This window comes from Lissotriton vulgaris, chromosome 3_1 (genome assembly GCF_964263255.1).
Source record: "Lissotriton vulgaris chromosome 3_1, aLisVul1.2, whole genome shotgun sequence".
Taxonomy (NCBI): Eukaryota; Metazoa; Chordata; class Amphibia; order Caudata; family Salamandridae; genus Lissotriton; species Lissotriton vulgaris.
Window position 1 is genome coordinate 1,147,607,395 of NC_141689.1, and position 19,803 is coordinate 1,147,627,197.

A 19,803-nucleotide genomic window follows, 5' to 3' on the forward strand; every position below is an offset into this window, starting at 1 on the left:
ACCTTTCCTCTCTGTACTTTTACTGCCACATGAGCCTAATCGCCTCTGGAGGATGAACAGCTGTGCCCAGCGTCTAGAGCTTTTAAGGAGATATGTATTGTTTTTCTGCCCAGCCTACTCAACTAGTAGGCAGTGCTGGATTTTACAACTTTGCCAGAATCTGGAGATTAGAGAGCATAAGTTTTTCTTAAGGATATTAAAAACCAACCTTAGTAAACCACTGGTTTTTGCACTCTCCCGCTATCGGTTGACAATGTGGAAAGCCAGGGATAAATGTAGTACCACTAAAGGTTAAATACCTGGTGTTATTGTGTTAATGTGCATAAATGCTACAAAATGTACATTCTTAATTTGTTATTTTGATCCCTTTTTCTCTGTACACATGACAGTTTTGGTACTGTTTTTAGGTGTATTTGCTTTTAATATATGTATTTAATATATGTATATATAGAATTCTGAATATTATTGTTTTAATATTGTTTACTTGTGTTTTTTATGGCCTCGAGCTGAAATGAAGGTTTCAAATGAACTAATAGGTTGGTTCATAAAATTCACAATTAGCGTGGGTCGTAATACACCAATGCATCATGAATATCAATGCGGTAGCTCACAAATTGCAACTCATGATAATCTTAGCCCATCACAAGGAAAGTAGAAAGTATTTTTTTATTGCAACTCATTGTCCTGAAAGGAGATGGGGCTGCGTTTAGCCCCTTCACTGTCTTCGTCGGCCATCCTCCGAAGTGCTGTGCACGTCTGTTGGCCGACGCAGCCCCCCCCACACCGCTAAACCCCCGCACCGTGTCGGAATTGCCGCAGGGGTTAAGCGGTTAAATAAAAAGTTTGTTTGAGAGTTGATAGTCGTCCCCTAGACTACTGCTTACCATCCCAATAAACATATTTTTTGTTATTACCAAAGAGGAGGTTATCCCTTTTGCGTTACCGAGCCAACTCGGGGTTGAACATTTTCAATGTTCTGAGACAGAATTTCCCTTGCAAAACAATAATACATATCATGCCAATTCATCTGTTGGAAAGGACACCTTCAACACTCTACTTTCAAACACCAAGTTGGAATGTGGTCGCAATTGCATTTTAGAAGTCAATAAAGGTTTATTGACTTCTAAAATGGAACTCATTCAAAAGAAAAATTATTTTCAGTAGAAAACTCTGAATCACAGTGCTAGCACCTGTCAAAATGCTTAGTATGTCTGTCCCTAGATACCTCTCTGTGATAGAAGAGTCGGACTATGGTCGGCCTTATTTTATTGCCTTCTTTCTGCAATATAAGCTTTTTTGTGATAGGTATATTACCAAGAATTCGTGGGATGAGGACTGAAGGGAGATAAGACTCTGCAAACATATATTTGTATAAACACAAGCTCACTACAGCCTTGCATGCATATAGCACTAACTAGACCTTAGAATTCAAAGTCCATAATGGAATGCCCTCATAAAAGATCTGGGCTTCTGCCCATTCAGCTGTTATTGAAGCGGGGAGGCGGATGGAATAAGGTGTGCCTGTTCAAAGAGTTCTAAATGTACACCTAAACATTAGCTTATGTTCTGGCCAATTGTGAAAGTGTTAGCAGAGGCTGAGGTTCAAGGGCTTGGTTCAACAAAATATTCTGAAAACACAGATATCGCACAGGTCTGTCATCCACATCCAGGTAGAAATAGATTGCTTAGTCAACATAATGCAAGCTAAGCTTACATAAACTTACAAGCCCTGGTCAAAACCATGAAAGACTGGGCCAATATGATAATATTTGACAAACACTAAAATGAAATAGAAATACCTCATGCAAATAAAAAGAAAGGACACTTGGCTGTCATAGTCTTGAGGATGACTGAAACCTCTAGGTAGGGCTCTAGTGGCCAGATGTACAACCATTTGATTGTGCAAGTCTCTAACTGCATACATGCCCCTGTGTCTCATTATTAGAAAGGGACGCTCTTGACAGGCCCCTTTCTAATAGCGACTCGCAAACCCAATTTGCGATTTGGTAATAGCTTACTGAATCGCAAATAGGGCTTTGTACATTTAATATGCTTTGTTCATGTCACAAAAGTCCTAATTCTGAGAATTGTGACATTTGCGAGCTGAAAAATGTTTAGTATGTCTGGCCCCTATGAGAATACTTTGTGTTATTATGTTGATGCTGTCACATCAATAAATAACACAAATTAAGGGCCTCATTGTTCTGTTCTGTGTTCAGGAAGGCTATATAAAATGTTAGAATGTAATACCTTCAAGGAGATGCGCACTTGAGATTGCTTGCAAGTTCAGTGAATGGAGCAGTGTGTTGTAGTTTAATGTTAGAAGATGCTTGGGGTAATTGGGGTAGTTGGAGTGGCTTGTATTCATGAATGCAAGTTCTGCTAAGTATTAGAATTTGCTCCTGATTATATGGTAATTTTGTTTTTCACATTTCAATTTTGTATTTATGCATATTTATTGTGCGCTTAGTGTAAAAAATGAATCTGCAATGGGTATATGTACACATTTATTTAATCAACAAATGTTTACATGTACTTGAATAGCCAGTGGGGTTTAGCCATTTACAGTACAATACAGTCATTTGAGACAATTTGCATTTAAAATTGAAATAGACAGAAATATAGAAGGGTGTGTCTATATTTATCGGTAGAAATCAGTAAAAACGGAAACCTTGGAGCCTTAATCATAATTTATCCAGTTCATATTACTTGTCTTGACCCTTTGAGATCTAGGCAGACACACGATCAACACTCTGGTTTGGAGAATTAGCAATCTTGTGCCCATAATGCTAGTGGGTTCACCCTTCTTCCTATGTCACACTTCTTCCAATTAAAGATAAACATTCCTTTTTCATATCAGATGGAAGTTTCTCATGGTCTGCATTTGATGGAGGTAACATAGCTGAGGGAAATCACTGCACATAGCCTTGAAGTCCCTACAATTATGAACCTGTTTATCTACACCTATATTCCAATGTGGCAGCCATTGACACACCTGAGCCATTGCCACTTAAAAAATGAATCAAGGAAGCCCCAAGTAGGTTGGCACAAAAGATTACATCACAGGATCAGTTCAAACTTTAGATAAAGGGTCACTTGCACACAATGAAACTGTTCAACTTCCTACTAATCAAACAATGGCTCAATTGATGGACCTCATGATATCCTTTCAATTTAGGAGCCATATTTGCAGTGCCAGTTGGAAAACCTTGCAAACACTCCCAATGTGAAAGCCTTGCAAGTTCTCTCAATTTGAAAGTCTTGCAAGTTCTCCCAATCTGAATCCTTCTAAGTTCTCACAATCTGAATCCTTTTAAATTTTCACAATCTGGAAGCATTACAAGTTCTGCCAATCTAAAAGCCCACAAGTTCTCCCTTTCTGAAAGTTTAGCAAATTCTCGCAATCCAAAAACCTGCAAATTTCTACCATTCTGGAAGCCTTACAAGAGCTGCCATTCAGAAAACCTCATAGACTCTCTTACTCAGAAAGCCTTGCACATTCTTTAAATCTTAAACTTTATAACATCTCCCAATCTAAAACCTTTCAAATTCTCTTAATTTAAAATCTTTACTGGTTCTCTCCCCCTGGAAGCCTTGTGAATTCTAGCGCTCTGAATACCTTGTAAATTCTCCCACTCTAGAAGCATTGCTTGGTCTCCCAATCCTCAAATTTTGCAATGTCTTCCAAGTGGTAGCATTACCACGCACTAAAAGAAACACAAGGACCTCAACGCAGTGGGTTATAATGTTGACCATTTACACAACCAAACAAGTAAACAGGGAAGAGTTATGTGTGGATTTGATGACATTCCTATCTAATAATAATGCACATGATCTGCATGTTTGTTCTACACATTTCACTAAATACAGGGACCATCTGAAGGACGGAAAGAACATGCAGGGTTGCCCAAGCCCATCAAAGAGGAATCCTCTGCAGAAAGCTTTTGCCCAGGTAAATGTTGTTATGTCGGATAAGACCTCAGAGGAAATGTTTCACATTATTAGTAATTATTTAAAGCCAGATCCACCTACCTTCCTTATTGCTGCACAAGCAATCAGAGTCCTCATTACATAGACACCAAGGGTTGACTCAGCACATGGTCTATGTAGCATTTATGTCTTCTTTAGCTAAGAGATGCACATCTGAAGCTAGTGTGAGGAGCTCACTCTCCTGAGAAGAACCCCATGGCTACTTCTCCAGTCTAACAACTTCACAAAAAGAAATCTGACTAAAGAGCAACAGTCGATTTCTGCCAAGGCTGTCATGTGTGTTCTGCACAATATAATTTCACTGCACTATCTTAAGCTTATAATGACTCTTGCCCTCATGGCTTGGTATATGGTCACTGACTTCCTCAGTGAGTTGCAATACCCTGACAGCTCAATAACTGAGGGTACTTTTGCATATATATCAGCACATTATTTTGGGTATTTTTGGACACATGTGAGTAATTTATTCAGTGGAAGTGCATTCACTCTTTAGTTTGCTTTTACTTTTAGTCTGTGGTGCAATCACTTCACAAATGTCAGCAAGTGTTTTGTATATGTATAAATGGATTTAAAAAACAATTCTTGTAATGTACCTCAGTACTGAGAGGAAACAGTTATATTTTTGAACAACGCCTTTCTGTCCGACTGTATATCACTTTGAAATTCAACCACACAATCAGAATGATATATTATCCGAATACATCTGATTGGCTGAGCAGTTTCATACTCTAAACTGCTCAGGAAATGGGGCGTGTTGGGAGGTAATCGAAACTCATCTGTTTTGTGGAACGATTTCTAAATCCTATCTTGTAGTAGTGTGTTAGAGTAGAATCTGTCATGGGAATTACTATTGTCGTCATATCACAGCGGAAAATGTAGGGCCCCATTAAAGAAATGTTCAGATATTCTGTTTCCACCTATCAGATACCAGTAGGTTTCTTACTCTTCTTTTTGTTCCAAAGCTTTACTACTGCATTGGAGTTAAACTCCCTTTTTGATTCCCCTGCGTCCTGATGTTCACAGTATTCACTATTTCCAACTTCCAGCATGCCTCTGACACCCTTTTTGGGGAAGGGAGGGTCCATATATGGAGCCTTTGGGAAACAGAGGGATTAATCTATTTCTATTTATAATTCTGGTCATCTAAAAAGTTAGTTACCAAGGGTGTTTTTTGCAAAGCCTCCCAGGGTAGCAAGGACAAGTGGTCAAAGCTTTGTCAGTGAGGTAATGTGGAGCACAAGTGCTCAGGAAACAACAGTCAAACAACAGACAGAGCCTTGAAATCCTGTTTCTAAAATTCAGTGAGGCAATACACCCTTTTGGTAACCCTTGCCCCACTAAAGCAGTTTCCTAGTGGTGTTTATCGGTTAGGCACTGACTGGGCACAGGTGCAGTTCACTCAAAATACTCAAAGTGTAGATGGTCGTATTCTTGGATAAGGTATCCTTGGATGATAAAGTTTGCAGCCTCTGTGCCGGTTGTCAGTAGGTTGGTGCATGACTGTTGCAGTCTCCTGGCTGATAAGGCTCTTACTTCTTTGACGAGAAAGAATCTCTGACATTGTCATAAGCGTCAGTCTCCCGGGCACACAGGAGGATGCCAATTACATGTTGCTTGGCAACTTCAAAATCTTAGGGCAGTTCATGGCAAGAATAGCTCAGGGAGGCTGCTGGACTCGGGTTTGCACTCCTGCTCATGAATTTGCTCCCTTGTAGCAGTTCACTGTCCGTAGTTGTTCCTCACACTGGAACACACTCAGCCTCTCTCCTAAAGGATCCCTCTTCCTGCAGGGTGAGGCACACTCATTCCCTCTCTCAACAGGCGAATGGGCTTCTAAGTTTAGGCAGAGCCTCAGCTATTGAAGCAGAAAGTGCAAACTTCTGGTGATCTCATCTCAGGAGACTGGCTGTCATGCATATGCCAGCGCTGGTCACACAGCAGTCCATGTACACTGCTGAGAATTCTCTCCCTCAGTTAGGAAGACCTTAGAACTGGAACACAGTGGAGTGGATATCATTATACTTTTATATATATTTTTCGGTCAAGGGATGTGGATCTATTGTCTGCATTTTCAGAACTGATGTTAGTTGGTTCTCTTTCAAAAGTAATTTTTTGCAGCTCCTAAGACACATCCTTTGTGCAAAGTGATGATTCCTACAGCTATGGCATTTATAAAGTGCAGCATTCACTTAGATAGGTTTCTTGGCGCCATGCCAATTAATTTTCATTAAAAGTATGATTATTGGTTAAAGCAGGTAAAAAGTATTCTATATTCAAGCAGATGCATCTTAAATAAGGACAAAATGAAGTGTTATATTTTTGCCCGAAAGTCATCAGCCTTCCTGAAGCAGTAATCAGTGACAGACAAAATGGCAGGCCTGGCCAAGAAACCTCATCATCTTGAAAGCAGAAACTAGAGCCTACGACCCACCTATGCCATCCACCACATAGCAGTACTCAGGGAGAAGTAATCTGCAGCCTTTTGCTAACAAGGAACTGATTGAATTTCTAAGGGATTCTTTTTCTCAACCCTCCTTCCGTTCTGTGTCTGATACTCCATCTTCCAGTGACAGGACCACAGACAATACACTTTCACTGTCTGGGGAAGTGGTATTCGTGCTCAATCTTGCACCAGGCTAAACCAGGTGCTATCAAATTAGACCTCACAAGAACCAGCACTCAGACTGACACTACACAGAGTCTTCATACCATATGCTACATACTCACTGCATACATGTGCACTCGACACACAAATGGAATACCAGCACAAAATATGGGGTTCACATAACCCAACAGCAGAACCTTACATGAGAGTATGTGTAGAGGCAGAGAAAAAGGCCTTGTCATACTAATGATTCACAAAACTCAGTTTGTTGCCACCACTACTTTATGTGACTTACATAGGGCATGGACAGCGAGCCTATACTTTCTTTGAGGGCACACCTCATGGTCATAGAACAGGCTAACAGTACATAAGCTGACCAGTGAGACAACCATGCTGTTTGTGGTCAGCTTGAAATCACACCTAGGTTCCTACCAACCGAGCCCTGAGACATTACATTACTTTTCCCTTTTTGGTGTACAATGTTTTGCCTTGAACATTTAACAATTAATTTATAATTATCTTCTTCTTTATTCAAAGGGTATTCATGAAGCAAAGGCACAGCCAATGCATTTCGTTCCCATTTGCCTTAAGGAACTTCGTCAGGGCAAGTTAATATTCCTAAGCGGCAGTATTCGTAAGTCAACCGAAAATGAGCCGAAAGTGACAGCGTGCTCACTAGGTCATGGTTCGTAACCTTGAAAGGGAAAATGCAGCCCTAGTGTGGAAGGTCACGAGTAGTTCCAGTTGGTGCTGTAAGTTCAGAATGTTGCAAATACTATTATAAGCCCCAAGTAGGAAACAATCCAAGAAGGACGGATCGTGGCGTCTTAGTTCTCGTTCTAAGACGACAGCTCGATGTAAATAGTCCAAGTTTAACAAAAGTTCATAGTATGTGTCCCGTTAACGTAGAATAAAACGATACGGGTCAGGTAATGACCCAAGTCAGAAGTTGAAGAAGAGATGCCGCACCTGTGCTAGGGTCTCGGCTCCAAGTACCGTCAGCGAAAGAGGCGTCAATTCTTGGACTATTTACATCAGGCTGCCGTCTTAGAACGAGAACTAAGATGCCACGATCCGTCCTTCTTGGATTGTTTCCTACTTGGGGCTTATAACAGTATTTGCAACATTCTGACCCTACCGCACCAACTGGAACTAATCGTGACCTTCCACACTAGGGCTGCATTTTCCCTTTCAAGGTTACGAACCATGACCTAGTGAGCACGCTGTCACTTCCGGCGCATTTTCGGTTGACTTACGAATACTGCCCCTTAGGAATATTAACTCGCCCTGACGAAGTTCCTTAAGGCAAATGGGAATGAAACGCGTTGGCTGTGCCTTTGCTTCATGAATACCCTTTGAATAAAGAAGAAGATAATTATAAATTACTTTTGTTACTGACTTTATTTGAGTGCACCTTCTATTTTGTTTCTTTGCATTTTGGTAAATAGCACATCCAGCAGCAGCGGGTCTTCGAAGTGATTGCACCACCTTAACTTCAAAGAACTTTAAGATCCGTTGTGCTTGACCTTGTCTGCTGCTTTTGGTCTTTTGGTTATATTATTTAACAATTAATGTCTCTCATCTCCCTTATCCAGTTTTAATCATGTTGATGCCCTTTTGCATACAACACGTTCACGGTCAGAGGGGAGAAAGGAGAGGGAACATTTGTAGTTGAATAGAATCTCAGTGGTGCTCTATTCCCATCAATCATGGATGGGGGAAAGTGGTGTGGATTTTAGTTTCCATAGTGTGGATTGGAGGGGTGGTCCATGGCCAGGTGCAGAGTGTGGAGGGAGTGGCAGTATGCAAGGACTATGAAGAATGGGGGACAAGATCACTGCTCACTGCATTAAATGCTTATGGGCAGGAGGAAGAGGGGCAGAATGAAATAGATTGAATGGAGGACTTATACTTTGTAACGGATACAAAATCTGGGTTCATACAGATGATGCAGATACATTTGTATTCAAGGTGGAAGAGTTATAACAACAGGTGATAATAGCTATTGAGTTATTATCATGAGTGGGCCTTGAAGTTTCTTGCAATCAGGTAAAGAGTGTCCGAGTACCCGAGAGGTCATGTAGGAGGGCAACAAACAATGGATCTTGGGCATGACAGTTGTTGGCCAGGTTGAAATCAGCATACGATGAAAAGAACAAGCTGGGAGAAAGGGTTCTAAGAGGATGATGGATTCATCAATGTTCTGTTTGTTAGAGAGAACTGTTAGGCAATAGAGAGGGTTAATGTTCAGGGAGGAACATTTAAGATATATCTTCAAATGAGGAATAGTTGAAATCAAGACAGGAGACAGGAGTGGTGATAATCAGTTTGCACATTTTTGTCTGTAAGTCCATTACATTATTGTTCAGGGAAGTTTGAGGGGTGCTAGATAAATAGTTTAGTCCCTGTAAGTGGCCTCTCTCAATGCCGTGTCGTGGCTGAACCCAAGTTTCTAGCTGGGATTTGAAAGCAAAGGCGATTATGACAGTTGAAGTGATTGGAGACTAAAGTGTTATTCCAAAAAAGGTTCTCAAAGGTCAGGCTATTTCTTGGCAATGCAGTGCCTCCTGGGTTTGCCCAACATCAATTCTGGAGGACTAGGTGACTGGGAGAGGCTGCAAGACTGACTACCGATCATACCACTAAGTCGGGTTTTAGTAAGAGTTAACATTTTTTTTTCTTCTTCGGGTACGTCTTCCTTCTATTATGATTATTACTATTGTTATTATCATTATTTTATTATTTTTGGTATGGTTATTATTATGACTGCCAACCTCAGCACCTGAGTTTTTCTGATTTGTCCTTTCTTTTCAGAGGGCCTCTGAGAAAATGCAGAGGGATATAGAGCTTGCAGGCTCACATGTATGCCCCAACTAATTCCAATAAGTCCAGTAACTCTACAGGTTCAGCAGTTAGCAACCTACCCCTGTAATTTTAACCAGATAGATAATGGAATGTGAGGATTTTGGTGCAGGTAGCACAGAAATCTGCATGTTATGCCCCATTTTCATGCACGAATCGCAATGGGGTGCTATTTATCTCACCTGATAAATTCTGATCCCTGTGGACTCAGAATATATGCGGGGTGCAGCAAATTGAGCATTGTTTCTGTCCCAACAGTAACTGGGGCGGTAGAGTGTCAGTTTCTTAGATTTTCAGCTCACCAATTAGTTGCAATCTTCAGTGTTGTGCAGTGTTTAATAACTCTTTTGCCTGCTTTTTTTTAAAGCAAAAACCTAAGCTGTACACTCCGGATGAAGAAAGGAGGATGCTTGAAAGTGAGGTATGCTATACATGACACTCTGGGGAAGTGAGGTATATTTTTGCATTTGCTGCTTTGCCATTAAAACATACGTTTCAGGTGATCAGTATTTAAACCGGGCTTCTCTTTGTAAATATATTCAATACATTTTCCATCCTCACTGAATTTCTGTCAGGCACATCTCTTATATATAGCACAGCTCCTTAGGTGGTCTTTTTGATATTTCACTTGTGCATCTCTTCCACACAGCACTATTTCTGCTATGGTCTTCTATGGTGCTCTTGCTGTCCAGATAAAGTTCTTCCCCTTCTTCCCTTAGCCTGTCATAAATCGAACCTAAATCCCCTCAGCATCTTATATATAAATTCAACTATTGCCATATCCCAACCTAGCTCATCCACAGCCTCTTCACCAATAGACTCATCAGCCCTCTTCCCAATTGAATCACGTGTCTGGCCTGTCAGCTCACTTTCTCCGTCATCTACCAGTAGTCTGTTGAGACTCATGAATTCTTTCCCCCCTCTATTCCTGATGGTTGTCACCCTGAACTGCCTGATCTGTAGCGACACATACATGACTATCAGGCCCTCTTCTAATGTGGCTATTCACCTAACTAAACATAGCCCCACCAATTTCAGAACAAATTCATAGCCTGCTACCTGTGCAGCCAGCTCCACAACTTCAATATGCCTTACAGATATACGGAAATAATCTCAATCCAATCCATACACCAAAACTCCTCTGTCTCACTCATCAACTGCCCTACCTCAAATTACTATCTAAACCTCTCATTGCCACAATGAGTGGGAGGGTGGTCCATTTATATCAATACATTTTGTTTCTAAAAGGAGAAGGCTGGGCATTGTCTGCCTGCCTTGTCACTCCTTTTACCTTTTCTAGTTCTTCTTTACCCTCCTCTGATCTGTCTTTTCATTTCTTGATATCTTTGTCAATCACATGAGCATCATTTCCAGATCACCAGTGTTAATGTTGATTTTGTTCAAAGGGGGCCCACTCATTGTTTCCAAGGTTCACATGGCACATAGCTACTTAGAACTTTGGCACAAGTTGCAGTTATCCGTTTCATAATTCTGTATTATGTATTTGCGGAAAAGGCACTCCTCAGATATTTTTTATTTCTCTGTTGTCCTCTATGTTTTTGACCTGTTGGTATGAATAAGGCAGTATGTAAATAAATTCAGCACGATCAAAGTCACAGACTGCCTGATGTTGTGAAATAGTCCATCATCTAAATCTCTGTTTGGAGAATTTTATAAAAGAAAGTCTAGATCCAACATGGAAGAAAATTTAGGGATTTGGAATTCTTAACAAACAGATTATATAGTGCAAGCCAAATTTTGATTGATTAGGATTTATCTCCTAACCTGGCATGCCCTAAATATAAATTGGATGCCCAGCATATATAATTATTGATGGGATCCATGTCAGATTTATAAGGTATCAAAATGGATACAAATGTGATCAAATTAAATCCAATGAATCTGAAGGGAGCTTGTGTGTGTGTGTGTGTGTGTGTGTGTGTGTGTTTATATATATATATATATATATATATATATATATATATATATATATATATATATATATATATGTGTGTGTGTGTGTGTGTGTGTATATGTGTATATATATGTATATAGGTAGATAGATAGATAGATAGATAGATAGATAGATAGATAGATAGATAGATAGATAGATAGATAGATAGATAGATAGATAGATAGATAGATAGATAGATAGATAGATAGATAGATAGATAGATAGATAGATAGATAGATATAGATATATATATAGTCAATGGTGATCCTCAAAATCTGGTATGGATCTGGACCTCCTAGACTTACTTTGGATACCATACCTCTGTAACTCTAGATTGGTGCTACCGCTGTTTATGTCTAGCATTTCTCCATTCTCCACACCTACAGATCCGCATGCTGCAGGAAGACATCTGTTATTTGGACCACAGGGTGAGTCTTTGTAAATTTGTTGTGGTTTTGTGGGATCTGGTACAGGTATCTGCGATTTCTCTGGGTCTCATACCTCCCCCACTTCCATAGATCACATTGGACAACTAAACCTTAAGTTTTCTCTTGTCAAACATTCCATATGTTAAATGAAGGTTTGCTGGGCAGAGTGACGGAGATCTCTCGAGGTTGGAGGGAAAAAATCCCCCAAAACATGATAAAGCTCTGTTTTGTGCTTCTATTGTCTGCTGGACAGAGCGACTGTGCATACTGTGCTCAGACTCTCTATGTGTACATTGTATATAGAAGAGCAAGACCTAATTGCTCTCCTAATGCCTACATTGTTACATAATGGAGATGTGACAATGTGTGGGGAATGTTTTCCTAAATAAACAGGTTGTAGCTCAAAAGATATTTAAAATGTTTTATTAAAAGTGTATGACAAGGCTCTTATAAATATTCTGGAGTTCTCACTGTGGAAAAAGGTCCAAGAATTTTAACCTACCATACCAGAATGGGTATCAAACAGCAGTCCCACACGTCCTACATGATGAGGCTTGCTAAGAGAACAGGAAACGTACATCTAAACATGAAATTTGGCAATGATAGGAAGCATATGGCCAGCCCCTTGATTCCTTATGACATGACCTAATGTGGCTTTTTTTTGTTTGAAAGTTCAAGCTGTACACACATCTCTTGTAGACAGGCCTTTCTTGTTGATAACCTGGACATGAACTGAAGATATGACTATGAAATATTTCATTCACTAGGTCCTATATTTTGCACAGATGTAATATTAATCACACTTTAAAGGGCATCAAAACAGTTGTTATGATTCTTTGTAAGGTGAACAGCATGTGCCTTTACTGAATATGTACTGGGAGCTATTCATGGTGAGGAAATATATAAGTATACTCTTAGGGAACACATTGCATAATCGAGTTGGACAGTGGACTCTTAAAATTTTGTTGTCCTCAGTTTGAGTTTGACTTTCCTAGGGTGATGTATTGAAATAAGTTGTGGTCTGAGAAGAGCGTTGATGAGGTGAGGGCTTGTCCAGTAGATATATGGCGAGGGCTATGGCATGACCTATGGATCACATCCTCAGCAGGGCCTATTCCAGCAATGGAGCTGGCCTCTGTTCATCTTGATTTGGATGGCTGGTATATGAATACTAATTATGAGCGCACGTTTGTTTGTGTATGTGTATACATGCATGCATTTGTGTGTGTGTGTGTGTGTGTGTGTGAAGTCCAACCATATTCAACACATTTTGATAAAGTTCTGTTCTCACTTTTTGAATACTCCAGCTGGAACATCTGAATAGAATGAAGTTGGACATAATGCAGCAGGTGAGTTCTTATCTAAATCCTTTTGTTTTTACTGTGTGCAAAATGGGAGTGCAGATCACCGAGGACATCACAACATCGAGTGCTGTAAAAACAAGACTGGTTTGTGATTAAAAATGGGTTGCATTAGATTGTTTTTCATCTGAACAGGGTTAATAAGTAATAGACGTGTACAGGGCAAGATGTACAAAGCTTTTGAACAGTGGTAAATCCTCAAATTCACAAAATGTGCGGGTTTGCAACAGCAAAAAAGTTTTTATCTATTTGCTCAAATAATTTTCAGAAAAGTTTTACCAGTTTTTAAAATGAGTTCAGAATTGGTTTATGAATCCCTGTTGGAAGAGGTCTTTTTGAGCATCCCTTCCAAACCAATGTAATCTGGTTGTATATCATTCACAAGTTATTGACTCCAAAACAGGGGTGATAACTTATTTGTAAAAGGGAGGGGGTCATCTTTGGAGCTCCTTCCTTTTGTGAGTCTGAATACAAAATTCGGGGGACAGAAGTAAGTGGAACAAGGGACCAACTCACAGAAAATATTTTGGAAAGCAGCCCTGTTTCTTTCAAGGAAGTCAGAATGCTTTAAAAATAATCGTTGTGAGAAGCAATTTCTGGAAGAACACCATTACTGTAATTGTAGCCAATCATAGTAAACTGCGAATCGTGAGCTGTCTAATGAATATTCATTAGGGACAGTGGGCCCGATTCACAGAATGAACTTACTCCTGTTTTGGTATTCACAGATTGCACTTACTACTTTTGGTATTCACAGAATGAACTTACTACTTTTGGCATTCACAGAATGCACTTACTACTTTTGGTATTCACAGAATGAACTTACTCATTTCGGTATTCACAGAAGTTAGGACTCCTAACTTTAGGACTCCTAAATGCCTTCTGTGAGTACCGAAAATCCTAAAATTACGATTTTTTTCAATTTAGTAGTATTAAAGTTAGGACTCCTAACTTTAGGAATCCTAGATTCCTTCTGTGAATACCGAAAGTAGTAAGTGCAATCTGTGAATACCAAAACAGTAGTAAGTTTAGGATTGAGTCTTAAGTTCATTCTGTGAATCGGGCCCAGTGTTGTTTGACTCACTACGGCTCCTTATATTTCCACTGCACCCCTAGTGCATAGGTCGGTCTACAAATTCTGTGCATATTTTCCGACCGTACTCTATAAATTGATTCTTACTTAGTGGTCGATTCCGATTCCGGTCGGAAGGGCTCCGAACCATGTTTGGAGCCCTTCCGACTGAAACGGAACGTGTCGGCCGGATTCCTTTTCGACCAAGCCATTCTGATGGGCTTGGTTGGAATAGAATCCGACTCAGATTTCGGGATGGCTTACGACATGCTCAGAGAGCCCGTCTATCATCCGGAAATCCTTCAGTACTTCCCTGGTTGCCTCTTTACGACCAAGGGAGTACGAAGGCAGTTTTTCTCTGCCTTTTTGTGCCGGTGTGTCCGGCACAAAAAGGTAGTCACCTATGTTGCCCCTCTGTTGATCCCTGCACCCCGTGGCTGGCACCTTGGGTGCCGGCCACAGGGTGCAGGGATGAACTGCACCCCTGAATTTCACAATGGAGGCATGCATTCCGCTCGGAATTCATGCTCCCATTGTGAAGTATACGAGTGCGACCGAACAGGCTTTGGTCGCATCGTACTTGCCGGGCTGTAACCGAGCACAGCAGGTCGGTTGGTTATGGCTCCTGACCGATGTCGGATGGACCTGAGTCCGTCCAACATCGGAATCAGCCCTAAAGTACTTCTGTCCTTAAGTGAAGTGTTGTGTAAAAAGGGAATACATCTACTGTAAAGAGCAATCTACACACAGCAAAGATCTGGTTTATTTCATTTTTTGCATAATAATAAAAAACTTCTTGCATAGACATTTCACACTTGAAAACACTCACTTTTTAGCTTCAGAGATTATTTTGTTTTCACCTTCCAGTTACTTATTCTGCAGAGTGAGTATTCATGCTAGTTCCTTGTCTTCTGCCTATGTTTGTTCATGTATGCAGGAGATGTGTAATTGTTCCTCCAAAACAGTGTTGTGTGAGCTGTGTCAGAAATGATTTCTGCTTCCTCCAAAATGTATAAGACAAAAAACATGCACCTAACTTTCAGCAGGAACAAAAATCTTGCCTCACCACACTAACAATAGCTGTTGCAACAAAGAAGATGTCATTCTGCAACTAACAGGAATTTTGTTCTTTTTCAGTTGAGATATATATTAAGCCAAAGGGGTAAGTGCCTAATCTAATTTCCAATGTTTTTATTATATCTTTCAAGCCACACTGTACAGTTGCAATTGTGAAGAAAGAGTTTCAATGAGTGATTATTATAACACTTTTGGTGCAAGCATTTTATTTGATGCCAAATAGTTGAAGTTTAACCACTTATCTGCCTATTGTTCCCACATTTGTAGCAAATTTAAGACTCTCTGAATGGTTGCCCTATGACCTTCCACCATGTTGTGGACCCTTAATATCACATCTGGATAAACAATACAATATGTGATGGTGGGAAAAAGAGCAATGTTGAGAAAAAAGTGAAGTGTGTAATCTCCAGACAAAGGAAGGTTGTGTAGCTGGCGCACATCGTCAGTAAAACCTAATGTCATGTATTTTACTTGGATGGAAGGTATATCTGATTGGAGCATGACTAAAACTGATTTCTTTATAGCTAGTCAATGTCGGGAGTGACAGAGTGGACAAGAAAAGATATCCTGGAAAATGGCCCGCACTCAGATTATACCTCACTGGGGAGGCCTAAGTATTGCCAAAAACAATTTGGGTTTGCTTGTGTTCCCATTTGGACGGGACCTGGCCTATCAGTTTGGGCTGAACTGTTCCTACTGGAAATAGATCAAAGATGACTAGCTTACAGCTGATCTGTGTCTGAATTTGCGTAGGGGTTGAAAAATAATGGCCTGGAATGAAGCCCTCAAAATTGCAACCATCACCTTTGTGTTTTCTGTTAAACTTCTCACTTCATGACCTACTGTGCCCATCATTTCATTGTTCATCTTTTGAGGTAGCACAACATGCTGCTGAAAAGCAGCTACTACGCTTAGCCCTGCAAGCTGGCGATATGGTCTGGTGAATTGAAAAAGCGCAGAAGGGGAGACTCACGAAGATCTGAATGTGAGCAGGTGTGGGGAGACGGTGGGTTTGGTTTTGTGCCCACAGGTGGTAACTGTTTCACAGCAAAGTGGGCTATACTAGAATATTTGTGATACTATGTATTAGTAATTGGATTTGTTTCCTGCCTGGCTTGGTTTTCTAAATAAGTTTCCAAAAAAGGGCACCTTTTATTCTGCCAATATCAAATGAAGTTCCAAACTCAGAATGTAAAGCCTTATTGTCGCAGTAATTGAAGAAGTTCAATATAATGGCTATGGCAACCAATTAGGTTGTGACTGAGAAAAAATATTTAGTTGATTGCTTCCATAGATTAATAGCATGGCCGGAGGTGACTTCTTTCCTCTTGATTCCAAAGGAACTGCAGAGCAAATCTTTCCTGTAAGATGAAGTATTTATAAAAACAATGCAATAGTATTACAAGCTTCTTCCTTCTGCCCTGCTTGGATTTCAAGACAATGTTTAATCAGATGCACCCTGTTAGAGTGAGAATTGATCTCATTCAGGCAGCCCTACTTTCCATAAGAATATATATTCAATAAGACACTGTCACTGATGTTAATTCTCATGTGAGCTTTGATGGAGGAGGGAGGCTGACTGAACTATATTGTAACCCAAGAGGGTTTGCCAGGTTGATATTGCCCTTCCCTCCATGTATACATTTCATAATAATAAGTACTAAACTCTTAACATGATATTACAGCCAATTTACCCGCACTGTATAGAATTCAATTTCCAGTTCTGTTTTAGGTACATGATGTAGTCATTATGGCAAGTACGCAGACTAGACTATAAAAAAGCCAATAGATCTGGTTTGCATTCTGAGTTTTGGCAAAAATATCACAAAACCAAAAGCAAATGCCTTTTCTTATACAATACAATTGTGTGTTATGATTCAGGGTACTTTTGATATGTAAAATATTCCATCATGCATTGCAATGCAATAACTACAAACGAGGTGGAATAATTTATCACGCGGCCCATAGTAGGAGGTGAGAAAGAAGTATTTCTGTGGGCAGAGCCAAAACCCATGTATATTCATAAAGACTTAGGGGGTCATTAAAATACTGAGCGGATTGCCACCACCAGTATGACGGTGGCGATCCACCCGCCAAAAACCACCCCCAGCACAGAGATTTCCCCCGCCACATTACCATGGTGGGGGGGACCCCGCTGGACGGAAAGACTCTCTGCAAGTTTTCCACCCAGTCGAAGAGTCTACCAGAGCGGAAAAGTTGTTAACACGGTGGTAATGTCTGGGAGACACCCCCAACCATATTAGCATATCTGTGGGGACATCCCTTTCCGCCAAGGAAAGGCAGGCAGTTCTTACAATTGGGGCCCGTAGCGGGCCCGCAGGGATTTTGGGGGGTGGGGGCTGCACATGGGGGGTACCAATGGTACTCCCCTACAGATTTATGCACAACATGGCAGGCACCACAAGGTGCCTGCCACGTTGTGCATGGAACTGCACGACATACCTTCTTGGCATTACGGCGGGTTGTGCTGAGAGCACCACCCGCTGCAATGTCAAGAATGCAGGATGCGCCCGCCAGATTGGTGGGCGCATCCTAATATCACCAACGGGACCCCCACACCAATGGCGGGCAAACCCATTCCACGTGAGGATGGCGGGAGGACTTCCTAATGACCCCCTCAATAACACTAGGGGCCCCATTAGGATGTCGCGCGATCCGCCCGACATCCTTCCCAACCCGCCACCCATTTCCCCCGCACCATATTACTATGGCTCGGGGACGGCGGCAGACGGAAAGACCGGCCGGTGCTTTTCCACCCAGTCAAGGAGTTGACTGGGCGGAAAGGGTTTCATATGGTGGCGGTGTCTGTTAGACACCGCCATCCTTATTAGGATGTGTGCGGGGACATGGTTTAATGCAGCCGGGATAGTCTTCTGGGGGCCCGTGCAGGGACTGAGCTAGGGGTAGAGTGTGCATATGGGGGGTATCTATGGCACCCCCCTGCACTTCACTGTACAACGTGGCAGGCACCACGCAGTGCCTGTCACATTGTGCATTGAAGTGCACAATGTGCATTTTTAGCATTGCGGCGGGCAGTGCTGAAATGTTAAAAATGCAGGATGTGCCCGCCAGTGTGGCGGGCGCATCCTAATGTTCCCAGAGGACCGCCGCCTTTATGGCGGCGGTTCCATTTTATGTCGGGATGGCGGGCGGACGGCCCCTAGGTAGTGCAGACAGAAGCACTGTCAGGCCAGGCTGAAAGAAGACTTTTAATTAATTGATCCAAATCTACGCCAACTTTTACAGATGAACCAAGAGCTGGCTGGCATAAGAATGAAACAGTTTCTCCATTACATCAATTTGGGAATTTCTTTGTAAATCAGGCACAGCAGCTGAAGAGAAGAGTGCTGATTCATAAAACCCTGAATACCTGCCATGTGCCACTTGAAATATCTTTTGCCTAACTTAAATTCTCTGACCTGATAAGGACAACTGATCTACATAAGAAAGTGATATGCAGTTTGACACTTCTCTTCTCAGAATGGCTGTGGACACATTCCTTTTTACTGGTGTCAAAGAGCTGTGAAAGGTATCTATTTCCAGTGTAAAACTTTATGTAATAGACAATGTTAATTAGAAGAAGTACTAAGATCTAGAGCAGAATTGAGGTGTAAATTTAGATGCATAGGCCCACCCTTAGGTTGGAGAATGGTGAATATAGTGTGATTGTAACAATTCTACCCAGGAAAAATAAATTAATTATCCACACCCTGTCCTAAATTCGCTGACCTTATGAAACAATGGTTGATAACTATTTTGTGGCCCTACAAGGGGGTCGATTCCAAATCCGGGAAAAAACGCTCCGAATAGTCCTTCAGAGCGTTTTCCGGTACGAATCGTACCCTGCAATGTCCCCCGTACGTACGACGAAGTGCGATTCGTTCCAGGAGCTGGACTCCGTACGATTTGTACAGAGACAGTACGGATCAAATCCCCATACGAATCTCCCTCGAAACCCGCTGTACGCGACATCTGTAGGGCTCGCGGCTGCTTTTTCCGACCCTGCAAGTACGATTCGTGTCGGGTACGCACCATACGACGCTTTTTCTACTGGAGCTGAAAACAGCCGTAAAAGCAGAGTTCGCCCCGAAACAGGTACAGAACGGCCCTCCGGGTAGAGTGCGTACACTCCATGATTGCAGGGGTACAGTGTGTACCCCTCCGATCACGGGGTGTACGCACCGTACCCCTGCGATCACGGGGTGTACGCACCGTACCCCGCGATCTTGGGGTGTACGCACCGTACCCCATGTTCGCTGGGTGTACGGTGCATACACACCAAGATCACAGGGGTACGCACCGTAACCCTGCTATCATGGGTTGTAGGCACCGTACGGTGTGTAAGTGATTGTGTGCTTTTCCGTACGAATCGCCCTTACCTGACGTGGACCGTACAAATCGCGTCCTCATACCCCGGTCCCGATCGTACTCGT